Source organism: Mustela lutreola, chromosome 10 (genome assembly GCF_030435805.1).
Source record: "Mustela lutreola isolate mMusLut2 chromosome 10, mMusLut2.pri, whole genome shotgun sequence".
Taxonomy (NCBI): Eukaryota; Metazoa; Chordata; class Mammalia; order Carnivora; family Mustelidae; genus Mustela; species Mustela lutreola.
Genome location: NC_081299.1, coordinates 24,546,049 through 24,557,932, shown reverse-complemented (window position 1 = coordinate 24,557,932; position 11,884 = coordinate 24,546,049). Strand labels below are relative to the sequence as shown.

The following is an 11,884-nucleotide window of genomic DNA, read 5'->3' as shown; positions in this document are numbered from 1 at the left end:
GTGTGTGTGTGTGTGTGTGTGTGTGTGTGTGTGTAGCTGGGAATACAAAAGCTTTGTGCCACTGGGAGGATTCTATAAAATGGATCCTTGGTTTCCTCTCCTAATCTGGCTTTGAGGGTTAAAAGAGTCCTGTCAAGGTCTGGGAAGAACCTAGGCTCAGAGCACTCTCCGGAACAGGGGCTCTTGTTTTTAATCCTCGATGACCTCTCACTTCCTCCCCTCTCCCCTCGGCCATGTCCTGTCCAGTCCCAGCTGTGCTCAGGGCAAAGCTCCTTGTGAAATGGCTTCTAACAGACCCCTTCCCACACCTGTGAGGTCACACATAATTGTTAAAATAGAGGATAATTTCATTTATATTTTTACTGATTACAAAAATAGTAAGTCCATGGTAAAAAAAAAAAAAAGGTTAAAATTTTATTTATTTGTGAGAGGGACAGAGCGCACGAGCAGGGGGAGGAGAACGGGAGAGGGACAAGCAGATTGTGCTGAGCTTGGAGCCCAGCAAGGAGCTTGATCCCATGACCCTGAGATCACGACCTGAGCTGAAATCAAGACCGGGACACTCAATCACCCGAGCCACCCAGGTACCTGGTTAAAAAAAAAAAAAAAAAAAAAATTAAGCAAATAAGTAAAAAGAAGAAAATAAAGATTACATGTAACTTTACCAGGAGATAATCACTATTGATGTTTGGGTGACATTCCTTCATGGGGTTTTTTTGTTTTTGTTTTTGTTTTTTTTAAGTAGGCTCCACGCCCAGCATGGAACCCAACATGGGGCTTGAACTCAGGACCCTGAAATCAAGACCAGAGCTGAAATCAAGAGTCGGATGCTTATCCGACTGAGCCACCCAGGTGCCCCTTCTTGATTTCTTTCTTTTTTTTTTTTTTTTTTAATTTATTTATTTGACAGAGAGAGAAATCTCAAGTAGGCAGAGAGGAGGCAGGTAGAGAGAGGGGAGAAGCAGGCTCCCTGCTGAGCAGAGAGCCCGATGTGGGGCTTGATCCCAGGACCCTGAGACCATGACCTGAGCCGAAGGCAGAGGCTTAACCCACTGAGCCACCCAGGCACCCCTCCTGATTTCTTTTTAATGCACATGTCCCAGGCTGTTAAATGCAAGCATCCTGTCATTTTGCCTTTACAGTAGAGACCGACAAATGCCAAGGACCACCCGGGCAGGGCATGCCAAAGGATGGAGAAACTCAATCTACCCACATTAACCCATCACCCACCTCTTGTCATCATGGAGTGTGTGTGTGTAAGATGCAGACAGAGACACAGAGACAGAGAAGAGACTGGCTGGGAGGGATTTCTTTGGGAAAGGACCATAGATTATGGTCTGCTCCCACTGCAACGATCCCCTCCACCCAGAGAGGACGGATGAAGGCGTGTTTCCTCCTCACTTTAGAGTAGGGGACTTAGACCCTTTGCCAAGTTTGAGATGTGCTTCAGGGGTCCATGGGCCAAAGAGAAAGGCAAGTCTACAGCCACAGCCCCTCTTCTATCACCACACTCCCCCCAGCAGAGAGCATGTCATGCTGAGTTGTGAGTATCCACTGAGTTGTCTGCCTCCCCAGCTTGGCCTGGAAACTTCTTTCAGACTCTCTGGGTCTTGTATCCCCTGCTGCTGCAGAAGGCCTGGCACTTGGTCAATGCCGGATAACTATTCTGGTGAACGAAGGAAAGACTGACTAGAAAGCAGAAAGAACAAAGTTTTGGAGGCACCCAGATCCAAGTTCAAATCCTGCCTCTGCCACTTTCCAGCTGTGTCCTCTTTGTGGGAAGTTACCTCATCTCTCTAACCTCATTTTCTCATTTGTAAAATGAAACTAATTGAGTATCTGTTCATAACGAAACAGAGCTTTTTCCCTGCCCTGAACCTTCAGAGGTGCCCCCAACACCCTGTCCAGCCAGCAGGGCCCCTGTACCTCTCCTCAGCCATGGGCCCACTGGCAGGGGTGGCGGGGCGCTAGCCAGCTCAGTGGGCACGGGCTCCCGGTAGGCAGAGCCAGGGACCTGGGCCAGGTCTGTCACAGCTCCTTCTTGCAGGAACAGAAGCCCAGCTGCTCCTCCAGGAAGGAGATCGCTCTCGCAGAGAGCCGATGCGGTCCAGCTGCTGGAAGGAGTAACTGGGGAGTCTGCTGGGGTCAGGCAGCCTGTGCTCTCGGGCCCTTGAGGCCTGGCTATGCAGTGGGGCAGCACCAGCTACCCCTTCTCCTCCAGCACATCCATTCTGGACTGAAGCCTCCACACCTCTTCCTCTACTGCACTGTCCATTCCTGTCGTAGGGTTCGGGGCTTCCCTGGGAGTCCTTGACTTGGGCAGGCAGAGCACACCATCTGCAGATGGGCTTTGCCCTTTCTGGCACCAGTAACTAGCCATGGTGCTGACACAGTGCAGGGTACAGGTGCCCCCTCCAGCACTGCATTTGTCCATGTCTGTCTGGCAGATGTCGCCCTGCCATCCTGCAGAGTGGCGACAGAGGCCTGGCTGGACATAGCTTCCTCCATCCCGGGAGGGTGGCTGGCATATTGCTACTCCACCAGCCCTGGGGAACCTGCTGGTCCTCTTCCAGCCAGGCCACCAAGCAGAGCGGAGGCTGGCCCAGGATTGCAGCGGTAGGCCATCCTGTAGATGGTATGGTCGCTGCTGCAGGCTTGGTGTCATCACAGATGGTGAGGAAGGGCTGGCTGGTACACACCTCAGGGCCCCTGGCAGCCCCGATGGCACACAATCTGTGGCCAGGCCAGCAGTTGTGCTCGCTGCCACCCACTACCAGGGCCAGAACTGCACCGGAAGGAGCTCCCTGGACTCACACATGGCTTGTATCTGCAGGTGAGATGGCCTTGTCCTTAGGATGGCCACCCGAGCTGGGAGCACACTGAAACAGAGTTTTTAATGAAATGAGATCAAGCATTGGCACACAGTAAATGTTCCAGGAATGATGAACGAATAAAGACACAGTAGTCTTAGAAACTGCAAACTGGTGGGGCCTCCTGAGAATTTCCCGTCTGAGCTGATACAGTGCTCATACTTCCAGATCCTGGTTTCCTTCCTTGCTCCTTCCTCATTTCCCACTGTCCTCATCTTTAGCAGCAACAACAGCTGCTGGATGTATGGCAAGTTACAGAGATTCTATGACTTGGTCTCGTGTAAATCCCACAATAGTCCTGGGGGCCATATTATAATTCCCATTCCACAGGTGGAACCTAGGCCTAGAGAGGGTGTATGACTTGCCCAAGGGCATAAAGATCTGACTGTCAAGGGCACTGCTTTTCGCCTTCCTTAGACAAATCGATTTAACATGTACTCAGCACCCACTGTGTGCTTGGTGAGTGCAGACACGATGATTTCTTTCGCGGGTGGGGCGGGGGTGGCAATCGGCTGGAGAGCAGGTCGGTCCACTTTTCTATTTCTGTGGCTTTGGGAAAGTCCCTTCAATTCTCTGGGCCTTAATTTCTTCATCTGTAAAATGGAAACTATAATGATAGTCTCGTAGGAGAGAGTATGACTCTCTCATGCAATCACTGCAGGGAGAAAAGAGGTAATGTATTTATGTAGCCTAGTGTCTGACACAAATAAGCACCCGGTCAATGGTAGCTGGTTCTCCGTTATTGTCAGTGAGATGTCAGCCAAGGTCCTCCTGACCCCTTGAGGTCTTCACAGGATAAGCCCAAGTAACTACTGCAAAGCCCTCTCCAAGATTACTGCAAATTCTTGTGCGATTTGATTTCTCCTGATCCAGCTCTGGCTTCAGCCTGTACTGTCTTTGGTCAACACTATACCAAAATAGATGTAAAACTTGGCCCCTTCTACTAGTTCTACAAACACCCCGGTCAAGGCAGGCTCAGTGAGTATTGGAGACTTTTTTTTAACGTTTCCAGGGATGGGAGACAGAGAAGGGGATCACATCATAGCTACAAAAAAACTCAGGGTGAGCTAAGAGTAACTTGGTTCCCAAGATGGCCTCAGCCTTATCTTCCCCGTTGTCGCCAGACCCTCAGCCTTGGGACAGTTGCCAAAACTCAGCTACCATCTCTAATTCTCTCTTCCTCAGGAGCTCTCAAATTTCCATTCCAAGCATTATCCCACTGTGTGAAGCCTGAGAGATTGGAGGTGGGGGTGGGGTTGACTTCTCCTCTTATCTCCCCCTCACCCACCCACCCCACCCCCACAAGTAAAGCTCTGCAGGGTGCTTCCTGGGCCTTCAGGAAGTCCCCACAAGGATGGGAAGAAATGTTTGTAATCATTCATGGTGTTTGATGCTGGGGGGGAGGGTGACCTTGGCTAGCTGCTGGCTGCCCACTGGCCTCCACCATACTCTCCACCCTTGGTTCCTACCCATTTCCCAAACCCAGTCCTTCAGTTTCTGGTAGATTCTCTCTGGCGCTCAGTAGCTTAAAACATCTCATGTCATTTTAGGAACAAACTCAAATCCTAGTCCACTCCTTGTTGCCTCCACAGCAGCTGCCTCTCAGAGCTTCAAGAGCAAAACTTCATCTTCAACATTTTTTCAAAGTATTTTTCCTACCAAAGCCATTCTCTTTGCTAGGACAGGAAGTCACGTGCTGAGGATCTACAGGGATTCTATCTGGCCCACAGGGATTAAAAAATAAATAAATAAAATCAACATTTAAAAATTGAGAGATGACACATGAAAATCTGGATTTGTGCCTTTTCTTGTAAACTCATAATATCTGGCATCATAGGACTCACATTCCCCCCCAAGGAGCATGTTGCCCTGAATGGAGAGCAGGATCCCCGCCCTTCAGACAGGTTTTTCTTATGTCCTCGTCCACTGGCCTTACTTCACCTGCTTGATCCCTGTAAGCTTTCAACTTTGTGACCTTTGCTAAAGGGCATTTCAGGACCGGTTTCCACCCTCCACTGCATTATTGCAATCAGATTGGGTCCATGAATTTGCTAGATACACAAAGGGCACCCCAGACAGAAGACACACCAACAGTAGTCACTGAAGCAGCGATGACTGTTCCCGCAAAGGATCCGGAGGGACTGGGTCTCTGGTGAAAGGGGACGGTGGGGCTGGAAAGGGTTAACCTGGGGCTTGCTTCTGAAGGCCCTTAATGCTCTCTTACGGAACACTGGGAGCCAGTGCGGGGTTTGGAGCAGGGGCACAGCCTGAGGTGTGCGTATGACAAAAGAAGCTGAGAAGCTTGCGAGCAGGATGGAATAGAAACCCTCCCATCACGCCCCTTCCCCCCCCCCCCCCCACCGCGCTACCCCTGCAGCAAACCCAGCGAGAGGCTGAGGCAGTGGTCCAAAAGGAGCAGAGATGCTGCGGCCAGGCGTGTGGCAGCGGCGGTGGGAATGGCCCGGAGGATAGAAGGGAGGGTATGTAGAGACTGAGTTGCCCAGGAATGGATATGCTTGACCTTGACGGAAAACACTGCGGGCGCTGCGGCTGCATAGAGCTCGCCTCCTCCCCTTCCCCACCCCCGTGCTGCAGCAGACTGCGGCGGAATCCCGGCCCCTCGCCTTTGCTCCCCCCGCGCCGCTGCGGCACGCGAGGGGCGGGGGCGGCAGGGTGGCGGGGATGCCGGTCTTCCCTGGAAGGCCGGAGAAGGGGGTGGGGGGGGGGGGAGGAGGCCGGTCACGTGGCGCCGTCCCAGGCTCAGTCCGATTGGCCTTCCCGCAGCCGATCCTGCCGGGCTGCTCGGGTTTCCAGGCAGAGCCTCCCCTCCCTTGTTCCCGCGCGCAGGGGATGCTCGGGCCCAGCGCAGAGCAGGATAGGGCGGGAGCTGCGCTCCCCTTTCCCCGTTAAACACTGCCAGGTTCCTGGCTTCTCGCCGCGGTCCTCACTGCAGCTTGGGAGATCTGATTATCGTCTTCGTGAACACATCTTTTCTCTGCTTCTCTCCTGCCTTCCCCCACCTGTCCCTCTTCCTACTGTGCTACCTGAAGGCCAGCTTTGTGAGGACTGGCTGAGGCAGGTTTCTGTTACTTGCCACGATTTTGCAGCTTTGGGGAAATCAGTTAATAGGCTGGACGTGGGGAAGATTCAAATAGAAATCCCACAGACACCTCAAACACCACGCTTCTAAACCAGCCAGTTTCTCCCCCAAACTGTTTCTTCTTTGTGTCCCCATCTCTGTTTTAAGCAAAAACATGATAGCTATGTCCATCTTGCTGTCCCCCATCAAATCTCTGACTGAAACCTATTAAATATATCTCCAAAATATTTCTTAAACCTCAATATCCAGTATTTTCTTTTAGCATGTATCCCAATTTTTGCTGATACGTTTGTGATCTTTTTTGTACAGGCTTCCATGAGAACAAGGACCTCGTCTTTTTGCTTATTATTGTATCACCAACACAGGACAGCACAGAGTAGGTGCTTGGTAAAATTTTATTAAATGAATAGATGTATGGCTAGTTCTGTGCTAGGTACTAAGTGTGGAGGGGAACACAGATTTTAAGATGAGACACACAATTTTATCCTCAAGAAATCATCGGGACGTCAGAGTGGTTCAATGGCTCAGTGGCTCAGTGAGTTAAAGCCTCTGCCTTCTGCCCAGGACATGATCCCAGAGTCCTGGGATGGAGTCCTGGGATGGAGCCCCCCTCGTGGGGCTCTCTGCTCAGCAGGGAGCCTTCTTCCCTCCCCACCCCCCACCCCCGCTAGCCTCTCTGCCTACTTGTGATCTCTGTCTGTCAATAAAATCTTAAAAAAAAAAAGAAAAGAAATAATCTGCACATGTTAATAAACATGCACTGTGGCCTTCTAGACTAGCCCCTGAGCAGAGCTGGTGCACAAGATGAACAAGACACCATCTCTACCTTCCCCCTTCATCTGGAGGGACCCGAGCATGACCAACCTCGACAGTAAGACTCGCATTGGAGGGATCAGGTGTGGTAGCATATAATGACTTCCAGAGTCAGAAGAGTCCAAGGTTTAGACTCGAATGATCTGGCTTCCTAGGCCAGCCTTGCCTCCTTCTGGCTGTGTGACCACAAGTCTCTTCTCTGAGGCTCCAATTTTCATCTTAAAAATGGGAGATAACAGTAATGTCTAAAAGGGGTGAGAGATATGAATGAGATAAATGAAAACACTAAGTGGCAGGTTTTACAACAATGCTGGGTGTAGAAGGGTGACCTTGCCTCCTACTTTGCCTGGAACAGACCAGTTGACACCTGTTGAACTAGGGCAATTAATCTTAGCATTCCCTTTCATTCTCAGAAGTGTCCTGCATTTGCACCATAAATTATGTGGTCATCCTAGTAATAGGTGTGACACTGGAGTTATCCCCACTGTGCCAGGGAGACACAAAGGTGAGAGGGTGGTGGGGCTGATTTGGAAGAAGGGTGGCTGTGACCATGGAAATGAGCCTGGAAGCATGCAAGAGATTACACCAAGTGAAGAGAGATAGGAAAAGCATAACAGGCAGAGGGACCAGCATTTGCAAAGGAGACAAAACTTGGTAATTTGGAACATGTTTAGATCAAGAACGCCCAATGGTGCTCGCTGTGGCACCTACACTAAAAATGGAACGATACAGCGAAGATTAGCATGGATGCATGCAAGGATGACATGGAAATTTATGAAGTGTCCCATATTTTTAAGGGGTGCCTGGCTGGCTTAGTTGGTAGAGCATATGATTTTTGATCTCGGGGTCATGAATTTGAGCCCCACATTGGGTACAGAGATTACTTTAAGAAAAAAAAAAAAAAAAAAGAGCCAAACAGCTCTATTTTAAGAAGCATGGCAGGAGATGGGACTGGCAGTGGGAACTGTAGAAGGGATTGACATGAGCTGGTGGCTTTGCAAAAGAGACCAATTGAGGGGCTGGGGCCAAAGTCCAGGCAAGAGAAATAATGAGGCCTGTAGCCAGGCAAGTTTCTATAAGCACTTTAGAGGTAAATTGGACTTGGATGTGGGGGGTTGGAGGACAGACTAGAGACAGGAGAACTTCCAGCTGAATGGGGAGGCCATTCACTGAAGCAGGTAGGGAGAAGGGAGGGCCAGGAAACCTGGAGACAGAAGACGACCCACATTGGACTTGTGGCATTCATCAGTCTTGATCCAGAGGGAAAGTGTAGGGGTCATAAGAGGTAGAGGTCACTTCTGAGGCCAGGGGAAGGAGCTGGGGCCCAGTCAGTATTCAGGTGACATCTGATTAAAATTAGCTTTTAGAATAACCTTGAAAGGCAAGAGAAAGCTCAAAAATAGAGTCTCAAATAAAGAAAGAGCAGATTTTGCAGACCAACTTCTTGTATATATTGCTTTCCTTGATCAAAATGTTTCCACAGTGCCCTGCTGAGGTCCTCAGCCTGGCATTCAAGGCTTCTAATGACCTGGCCCCAACCTACCTCTGGTGAATAGTTCATATTTCACTTGGTCATGTTTGGCCCCTCCCTTCTTCTGAAAACACAAGAATTGCTCCTCCCCTGGTCCAACCATATGGTCCAGGTGGGGACTATCAATTTGGGCACCCCATGCCCCCAGCCCCCGATCAAATTTGTGAGTGACCATGTGACCAAGCCTGGTCAATCAGAATCCTCCTGAAGGATTTGGAGGATTTGGAACAAAGGGAAGAGAATTTCTCATCTCTCTGGTTAGGAAGCTAGGAGGCTTGAGCTGGGGATAGCTGTTGGGCACAGTTCCAGCCTGGAGAGGCAAGTGGCCTGAAAAACCAAGGTAGGGAGAAGAGTCGGCTATTGTTTCCTAAGTATAGGGTTTTAGTCTGAGAGATAAAAAAAAGTTCTGGAGATAGATGGTGGTGCTGGAAGTTGCACAAACAATGTGAATATACTTTTCATTTTTTAAAAGATTTTATTTATTTATTTGACAGACAAAGATCACAAGTAGGCAGAGAGACAGGCAGAGAGAGAGGAGGAAGCAGGCTCCCTGCAGAGCAGAGAGCCCGATGCGGGGCTTGATCCCAGGACCTGGGATCATGACCCAAGCCGAAGGCAGAGGCTTTAACTTACTGAGCCACCCAGGCGCCCCAACAATGTGAATATACTTAACGTCACTGAATTGCACACTTAAAATTGGTTACAGTAGTATTTTGTATAATGTACACTTGACCACAATGCAAAGAAGGAGGAGAAGGAAGAGGAAGAGCTGCCAGGCAGACAAGCAAAGTTGAAAGTTGGAGGAAGGCAGGTAGCTCCCTGGATAGGGTTGGTCCTTGGGCCCAGGTGCTAGAGTACTTGTCTCAAAGGGTTGCATGAGCCCCAAAATGGCCTTTTTTGGCATAGACCAGTTCACGTTGGGCTTCTTTTCCTTGCATCTGATGGAGTCCTAACACAGAAACTTTCCAGTCTCTCTTCTCTCTCACATCCTTTCAGACATTCTCTACTCCTGTCATGCCCCACTGCCCACGCTTCCTCAGACCAATCCTGTGTCTCCTCCTTTGCCTCTCCTCCAGGCTCCCTCTGCCCTTTCCCCTACTTAAAAATGTCAACTCCTACTCATCCATGGAGACCAAGCTCAAAGGGTTCTTCCTTGGAAAGCCAGCCCTGACCACAAGTCTTGCCATGCCTTCCTCTGTACATGCCTTCTTTTTTGTACATGTCTTTGTCACCCAGTATCCCAATAACCCGCATTCTTGTCTGTAACTGTCATCAGGCGACAGTGTTCCTCTCCATGACCCTTGTGTCTGACAGCCTTGCACAAAGTATCCTAAATGTTTACTGAATGGATGAATAGATGAGTAAGAACCCTTCTTTCTCTCATGCCATCTCCCTGAGTCACTACTCAGTTTCAACCAAGTGGGGACACAGGAAAAAAAAATGTGGGAGGAATTGCTTTAGTCCCTCAACTCAAGGGTGATGGATCCAGGAGGGAAGAAAACCCAGTAGAAATGGGGCCATTGCAAAGTTCAATGGCATTTATGAGAGGTCAGCTCTCTGCCAAACACGGATGGTGGCAGCTTAGAGCTGAGGCAGTTTGTTTTCGTGCCAGTGCCAAGACAAGCATTCAGTGAATTGAGCTTTTCAGCAAGCGTGGATTCTGACAGCTGTGCAGGGAGAGTCACCTAAAAGCTATCTGGGTCTGCCTGGAATCAGGGGATCGCTATCTCCTTCAACACAATCTGACCCAAGGAACAAGGCAGCCCTCTCCCCCACCCTTCGTCCCTGCCACGGGCACACACCTTCTTTAAGGGGGCACCGCAGCTGATCAGGACATGTGGCACTAAGGATAGAGTAAAACATAACTACAGGGAACTGTGGCTTGGATATTATTGCTTACTAACTAGTCCATGGATCCCCCCCTACAATTCCTAGTCTCTGTTGCTTGCAGCTCATATGATAAGTTCCAAGTAATAGTCTAAACAAAAGTAATGAGTGCCATTTCCAGGAATATTTAATTGCCAGTGCACAACCCTCCAACAATCTTTCCCTTACTGAGACAATCCTGAAAGCCTTGTGTGGAAGTTGTGGAGGCGAGGATGGAAAAGCCTGGATCTCTAAGTTACCCTATGGAGTAGAGGATATGTATCTTGGAAAGTGCCTTGAACCCATATCCAGTTTTGCTTGAGTGAGGGAAAAACAGACCATTGTTATGTTAAGCCATTGAGCTATTTGGGTTGTTTGTTACTTCAAAAAAGCCTAGCCTATTCTGACCAATATACAGAAATTAATTGTTTTAGCCATCAAGTATCAAACCTCCCTATTTGAGGAGAAACATTACCCCTCCCATGGTTTTGCCAAATCCAGTGGTCACTTCTCTATTCTTTCCTGATTTCTCAGCAGCCTTTGTCACAATTGACCACTCCCCCTGGAAACATGTTATCTTGCCATCTGTGATATCACACCTGCCTGGTGTTTCTTCTCTCACAGCCCCTGCTTCTCAGTTTCCCTTGCTGCCTCCTCTTTCACTGTTTTACCTCCAAAGTTTGAAGTTTCTCGGGGCTTATTCCTGGGGAACTTTCTTGTGGTTTTACATGCCACCCATGAGAAAGACATCTGGTACCTTCCAGTATCCACTCTACCATTCTCTGTTAATCACAGAGCCCCTATTTTTAGCTGGGTACTTTGTATCTAATTAAAAGACTACATTTCTCAGTATAGCCATGGGACTATCCCTTGGCCAATGAGATGTAAGCAAAAATGTGTTGGACTTCCAAGGCCCTCTCTTAAAAAGAGGGGGTGCACTTTTCCCCCTTTCTCCTCCCTGCTTCCAAAGGTGGAACATAATGAGGTGACCTGAAGATTGGAAACCAAGTGCTGAGTGTACCAGAGCAGCCCTGGACTTCCTACCTCCTTTTTTGGTGAAGAGAGAAATAAATCTCTGGGCGCCTGGGTGGCTCAGTCAGTTAAGCATCTGCCTTCGGCTGGGGTCATGATCCCAGGGTGCTGGGATTGAGCTCCACATCCACTCCCTTTGCTTGTGCTCTCTCTTTTTGTCAAATAAAATCAAGAAAGAAAAAGAAAGAAAGAGAGAGGGAGAGAGAAAGAGGAAGGGAGGGAGGGCAAAAGGAGGGAGGGGAAAGAAGAAAAGAAAGAAATTTCTATTTTAAGTTTTTTTTTTTTCTTTAGTTTTGTGCAACTCAACCCAACCCTAAGGGACCATGCCTGTTGCTGTTGTAGTCGCATGTTTGCCTCCCATCAGGAAGCCTGCCTATAGCACAAGGAAGACACTTCCAGGGGGAAAAAAGCGCTCGGCCTCCTTCCACAAATTGTAAATAACCTAGCCAACAGGAGGATAGAGTGGGAGATGGGCCTGGCAATACGGTTTATTAGTTCAGAGAAAGCACTGAATGCTAGATTAAGGAATTCGCGCTTTATTCTGTAAATCCCTTGCGGATAGAGGACCCTGTCTTATCTAGTAATGCTTTCACTTTGTAGAACTTTTTTTTTCTTTTTTCTTTTCTTTTTTTAAGATTTTATTTATTTATTTGACACAGAGAGAGAAATCAC

General features: G+C 48.9%; 1 non-coding gene and 1 pseudogene across 1 annotated transcript; one reads left to right on the top strand and one right to left on the bottom strand.

Moving 5' to 3' along the window:
- Window positions 1–2,028: 2,028 nt before the first annotated feature.
- Window positions 2,029–4,733, bottom strand: LOC131810481 (epidermal growth factor-like protein 7; annotated as a pseudogene).
- A 2,741-nt stretch (window positions 4,734–7,474) lies between these two features.
- LOC131810637 (U6 spliceosomal RNA) lies at window positions 7,475–7,577 on the top strand. The gene has a single exon (XR_009345638.1). It is a non-coding gene; the product is annotated as a U6 spliceosomal RNA (small nuclear RNA).
- Window positions 7,578–11,884: the final 4,307 nt, after the last annotated feature.